The 6,215-nt window shown below is 59.2% G+C and overlaps 2 non-coding genes and 1 pseudogene across 2 annotated transcripts in view; all 3 read left to right on the top strand.

The window, feature by feature from the left end:
* The first annotated feature begins 1,378 nt into the window (after window positions 1–1,378).
* Window positions 1,379–3,749, top strand: LOC145273525 (small subunit ribosomal RNA; annotated as a pseudogene).
* Window positions 3,750–4,143: 394 nt separating this feature from the next.
* LOC145273367 (5.8S ribosomal RNA) lies at window positions 4,144–4,301 on the top strand. The gene has a single exon (XR_013866360.1). It is a non-coding gene; the product is annotated as a 5.8S ribosomal RNA (ribosomal RNA).
* A 594-nt stretch (window positions 4,302–4,895) lies between these two features.
* LOC145273200 (large subunit ribosomal RNA) overlaps window positions 4,896–6,215 on the top strand; it is a 5,719-nt gene continuing 4,399 nt past the window's right edge. The window contains exon 1 of the ribosomal RNA XR_013866229.1: window positions 4,896–6,215. This exon is cut by the window's right edge and continues 4,399 nt beyond it. This is a non-coding gene — a ribosomal RNA (large subunit ribosomal RNA).

Here is a 6,215-nt window from a genome sequence, read left to right as displayed (position 1 = left end):
GTCGTTGCTCTTCTTGTTCGTTCTTCCCATACCGTCGATTTGCACGGCTGCCGGATGAGCCATCCTCTGTCCGGCGAAGCGCTCACGTCAGTGATCGATACTTGCACCGACAGTCCTCCCGCTCGCGACTCGGTGCTCGAATCGGACTCGTTCGTTTTTATCTCGATGCGATTGTGAAAAGGGGGACCGGTCGTCAATGTCGTGTGTGTCGACGATGTTGTTCGCCCGGTCCGCCGCGTTGTTGTCGTTTTTTTTTTTTTTTTTTTCCCCTAACGTTCGCCGTCGCACGGACGAAAGGGTGAGAAAAAAAAAAAGCTCGAAAAGCCGCCCAAAAAAATCGGACCGAGGAGCCGCTTGCGAGAACGCGCCATGTGCACGTTGTCTCTCCTCGGTTTTCCGAGCACGAACACGACGCCGGTCGGTCGGTCGGTCGACGAAGGCGACGACGAAGGTGACGGGAAAATTTACGCCGCCGCTGCCCTGGTCCAGCTCCTCCCCGATGACGGCTGTGATGTTGACGTTGACGTTGGCGACGACGACGACGACGACGGAGACGACGACGACGACGAGACGGCATCGATGGCGACCACGATGACGACGACCTCGACGAGTTCAGTCTGCACCTTGACCTCCGATGTCCGTGTGCACTGCCGTCGTGCTGTTTGTCGTTTGTCGTATGTATCGCTGTCAAGGGTGCCGTTGTCGTTGTTGTTGTCGACGTTGTTGCTTGCTCTCTCGTCTCGGTCGGTTGGTACGTTGATGACGACGACGACGACGAAGACGACGACGACGACGACGAGACGGCATCGATGGCGACCACGATGACGACGACCTCGACGATTCCAGTCTGCACCTTGACCTCCGATGTCCGTGTGCACTGCCGTCGTGCTGTTTGTCGTTTGTCGTATGTATCGCTGTCAAGGGTGCCGTTGTCGATGTTGTTGTTGTCGACGCTGTCGTCTGTTCTCTCTTCTCGGCCGGCTGTGACGTGGACGTTGACGACGACGACGACGAGACGGAATCGATGGCGACCACGATGACGACGACCTCGGCGAGTTCAGTCTGCACCTTGACCCTCGATGTCCGTGTGCACTGCCGTCGTGCTGCTTGTCGTTTGTCGTATGTATCGCTGTCAAGGGTGCCGTTGTCGTTGTTGTTGTCGACGTTGGTCGCTTTCGTTCTTTGAGTCTCGGTCTCGGTCCAAGTCAGGGGAGAAACAAAAAAGAGGCCATCAGCGCGGGCAGCGCGCTTCTACTGACGGCGAACCTCCTCGAAAAACAAATAAACACGTGCCCGTCGTTGTAGTTGTCTGTCTTATGTCGGTCGGTCGGTCGGTCGGTCTGTCGTTCTGTCGAAACAAAGTCCCAAATTCCAACGATACCTGGTTGATCCTGCCAGTAGTCATATGCTTGTCTCAAAGCTTAAGCCATGCAAGTGTAAGTTCACGCCACGCATTAGAACGGGCGAAACCGCGAATGGCTCAGGAACCGGACCTAATCCTCGGGACCGTATTCCTCCTCGGAGGCGATGGATAACTGTGGCAATTCTAGAGCTAATACATGTGACACAGGCCGCGATCGGTCGGCGCGCCGTCGTCGCCACGCCTCGCGCGCTGGCACCGCGTCGGCCGTTCCGGGTCGCGGCGCTACATATTAGACTGAGACCGATGCGCGTCATTCCGTCCTCCCGTCGTCGGCGTTCCCGCTCGCGGGTCCGTTCGGTGGCGGGGCTCATAGGGCGGCGCGCTCCGCTTTGGTGACTCTGGATAACTCACTGGTCGATCGCACGAGCTTTCACGCCCGGCGACGGGTCTCTCGAGGGTCCGCCCTATCAACTGTCGACGGTCGGTTAAGTGCCTACCGTGGTTACTACGGGTAACGGGGAATCGGGGTTCGATTCCGGAGAGGGAGCATGCGAAACGGCTACCACATCCAAGGAAGGCAGCAGGCGCGCAAATTACCCACTCCCGGCACGGGGAGGTAGTGACGAAAAATAACGACGCGGGACTCTGTCGAGGCCCCGCGATCGGAATGAGTACACTTCAAATCCGTTAACGAGGACCAACCGGAGGGCAAGTCTGGTGCCAGCAGCCGCGGTAATTCCAGCTCCGGTAGCGTATATTAAAGTTGTTGCGGTTAAAAAGCTCGTAGTCCGAACTCGGGTTCGTGGTCGCGCAAGCGGCCCCGGGGCGGCGGCGCCATCGTCGTCGTTGACTTTGGTCGTCCGTTCGCATTCCCGGCCCTTTCCGCCGGTGTCAACCGCTAGCATACCCGCCACGCGGTCCTGCCGGCGAGGTGGACGAGGAGGTCGTGATCGGGATCCGGGAAAAAAAAAACAAGTGGTCGTCGGTTCGGTTCCGGGAGTAGTCTAACGGGGGGGTGCTACGTGTGTGTGTTTGGGTGTGTTCATTCGCATCCCGCACTCTGACCCCCGCGCTTCTCTCCCTCTCCCTTTCCGCGCGTTCCTCTTTTTTTTTGAACCCCCCGGTCCGCTCCGAGTCCCTGCTTCGTGTCTTGTCTGCGCGCGTGTTGCGGTCGGCGGTTTCTCCTCCAAGGGTGCTCTTAACCGAGTGTCCGCGGCGGCCGGTACGTTCACTTTGAAAAAATTAGAGTGCTCAGAGCGGGCTGTTCAAGCTTGCATACGATAAGCATGGAATGATGGAAGAGGGCCTCGTCTACGTCTGTCGGTCTCCGTCTACGGCGAGGCAATGATCGAAGGGAGCGGTCGGGGCCACTCGTATTGCGACGTTAGAGGTGAAATTCTTGGATCGTCGCAAGACGAACTGCAGCGATGGCGTGTGGCAAGCACGTTTTTCCTCGATCAAGAGCGAAAGTCGGAGGTTCGAAGACGATCAGATACCGTCGTAGTTCCGACCGTAAACGATTGCCGACCGGCGATCCGCCGGCGTTCGCTTCCATGACCCGGCGGGTAGCCTGCGGGAAACCAGAGTTCGGTTCCGGGGGGAGTATGGTTGCAAAGCTGAAACTTAAAGGAATTGACGGAAGGGCACCACCAGGAGTGGAGCCTGCGGCTTAATTTGACTCAACACGGGAAAACTCACCCGGTCCGGACACCGGTAGGATTGACAGATCGATAGCTCTTTCTCGATTCGGTGGGTGGTGGTGCATGGCCGTTCTTAGTTGGTGGAGCGATCCGTCTGGTTGATTCCGATAACGAACGAGACTCCGGCCTGCTAACTAGTGCGCCGATGTCAGTGATTTTTACGGGCGGGCTCGGCGTCCTCCGTGGCGCTCGGGTCCGGGTCGGTTTTCTCACGCACTTCTTAGAGGGACGGGTGGCAGAAAGCCACACGAGGCGGAGCGATAACAGGTCTGTGATGCCCTTAGATGTCCGGGGCCGCACGCGCGCTACACTGGAGGTATCAGCGGGGACTTCGCCCCGGCCCGAGAGGGTTGGGAAACCTCTGAACCACCTCCCGTGATAGGGATCGGGGCCTGTAACCAACCCCGTGAACGAGGAATTCCCGGTAGGCGCGGGTCAACAGCCCGCGTCGATCACGTCCCTGCCCTTTGTACACACCGCCCGTCGCTACTACCGATCGAACGGTCCGGTGAGGTCCTCGGATCTGGCCGACGACGCCGCCGGGCAGTGCGCGACGTGTCCGTCACGACACTCGTGCATCTACGCCTCGGCGTTCGATGCCTGGAGAAGACGACCGAACCCGATCGTTTAGAGGAAGTAAAAGTCGTAACAAGGTTTCCGTAGGTGAACCTGCGGAAGGATCATTACCGTTTTCCCGTTCGAGACTGGTTTGTTGTTTTCCGGCCTACCTCCTCTGTCTGTCGGCGTCAACGCCTCGAATGCGCGCAAACAAACCTATAAAAGGCGGAGCGAGAGATAGATTTGTGGTGACGCGGAGGTTTTTAAAGCCCCAGCTCTTCTTGCTTGCTTCCGCGTCTTACCACCTGTTTGTTTTTTCGCCCACCGCAAGTGATGGCCGCTTCTTCTTTGCCTTGTCGCCGCTTTATCGTTTTTTGTTTTTTTGCAGCCGCTGTGCCACCGCCGCTAGCTAAAAACAAACTACTCGCGACATTGCAATGCCGTCACGCCTCCTCGCACAGACCTCCTCGCACACTACTAAATCTATATAAACAAAAACTAATATAAAAAACCCAAGTGCTGAACCCTGGACGGGGGATCACTCGGCTCGTCCGTCGATGAAGAGCGCGGCCAGCCGCGAGAACTGATGCGAATTGCAGGACTCAGTGAACATCGACACCTCGAACGCACATTGCGGCCCCGAGATCCCTTGTCTCGGGGCCACGTCCGGTCGAGAGGCGGAACGTTACATGTCTTTCTCCGTTAACGAAACGACATCTTGCCGTCCCCGTGCCCGCCCGGTCCTCGGCACGGTGGTAACCGGGACGTCGCAGGAGCGAGTGACGAGGGGGAAGAAAAATAAAAAAAGAATTGACTCCTTTCAATGTCTTTTTTTTTTTAAAACCCTCTCCGGCCTCCTCCTTCGTCTCCCGCTGGCAGACCGCGGAGTCTTTTCCCTTTTCGACCGCGTGAAGAAACACTGTGGAGGAGGAGCAGGAGGAGTCTGTCCCGAAAGCAGCCGAAGGGAGAACAAAACAAAAAAAAAGCACCGACCTAACCGACTGCCGACGTAAGCGCCGCCTGCTCGTCTCGCTCTCTGCCTCATGAAGGTGTCTCTCAGCGACGCCTCGAGCAGCGCGACGAGCACGGCCGTCGCACCGTAAAAAGGTGGCCGCGTCGTAGGCAACGTCGGATGGGGAGGACCCACGCTTTTTTTTTAATTGTTGGCTTCTTCATTTTCGGTCGGACGGGCGCTATATCGGCCAGCCGTCGTCACACGGAGGGTACCGATCGAGATTCCTCTCCTCCAAACACCACACTCTACTAAAAACCGCCGCCCTCGGCTCGGACGAGACGACCCGCTGAACTTAAGCATATCGCTAAGCGGAGGAAAAGAAACCAACCGGGATTCCCTTAGTAACGGCGAGTGAACCGGGAGAAGCCCAACGCCGAATCCCGTCGCAAGTTAAAGGCTTCGGGACGTGTGGCGCATGGGTCGAAGGCAGCCGTTCGTTTTCGTCTCGCATAGTTCGGAGTTCCCTCGATCGGGGCCGCCCGCGGCGGGTGCCAGGCCCATTCGGTGCGGACGGCGAGCGACGGCCTTCGATCCGAGAGTCGGGTTGCTTGGGAACGCAGCCCAAATCGGGTGGTAAGCTCCATCCAAGGCTAAATACCGGGACGAGTCCGATAGTCGACAAGTACCGTGAGGGAAAGTTGAAAAGAACTTTGGAGAGAGAGTTCAAGAGAACGTGAAACCGCCCAGGGGTAAACGGGTGGGACCGCTCACCGCGATCGCGGGGGACTCAGTCCGGTGCTGCCTAGGCTCGAGCCCAAACTCGATGTGTGTTCTTGAAAGAGAGGCCGTCGCGGCACAGGTCGTCGTTCGTCGTGTCCGCGGGGAACTCGTTCTCCGCGGGCCAGCTTTTGTGCCCGCGTCGCCGACGAAGGAGACGGGCCGCGTGGATAGCGGGAAGGGAAAACGTGGTGACGACCGCGGCGTCGGTAGGTGGCTGCGTCGGTTGGCTGCGACGGAGGGGACTCGTCCTCTCGATCGCTGCTGCCGCCGGGCCCTAACCCGCCGCATCCGTCGCCGCCGCTTCTTCTTTCCTCCTGCTCCCTCCGCGCGCGACTCCGCTGCACCCGTCCCCTTCTCATCGCTCGGCGTAATCATGGCGCGGGCGCTTCGGCGCGACCTCCGCGCGGCCGGCACCGGACGCACTTCCCCTCCGGTCCGTCGTCGCGACCCGTTCCCGGCGTGCAGGTCGAACCACGCGGGTTTTTTTCCGTAGGCGGCAGGCGTTTCATCACCCTGAAAACCCCCGTCTTCCCACCTTGTGAAGTCGGGGGCCACCGGCCGTCGGGCCCGCGAACGTAACTGCCCCTTTCTGCCGGGAACGGAGGAAATCTGACACGATCCGTTACACGTGGCGAGCCGGTCCGTTTTGATCCCGCCGGAAGTCGCGTGCGGGCGACGCACTCTGTGTGTCGCTCCTTAGGCGCCCCACCGTCTCGGGCGCGTGCGCGATGAGAGGCGGGATAGGACTGGCGCGGCCTCGCCGTCACGCACCTCGCCGACGTTTCGGGTTCTTGTCGGGGGCAACCCCGCCCGCGCCCGTTTCCGTTTCCGGAGAGGTCGCTCGGCGACGCTTTTTTAC

This window comes from Euprymna scolopes, unplaced genomic scaffold (genome assembly GCF_053919585.1).
Source record: "Euprymna scolopes isolate OS-2025 unplaced genomic scaffold, ASM5391958v1 sca1, whole genome shotgun sequence".
NCBI lineage: Eukaryota > Metazoa > Mollusca > Cephalopoda > Sepiida > Sepiolidae > Euprymna > Euprymna scolopes.
Note: the sequence above shows the minus strand (reverse complement) of the source record. Positions and strands in the feature narration are given on the sequence as shown.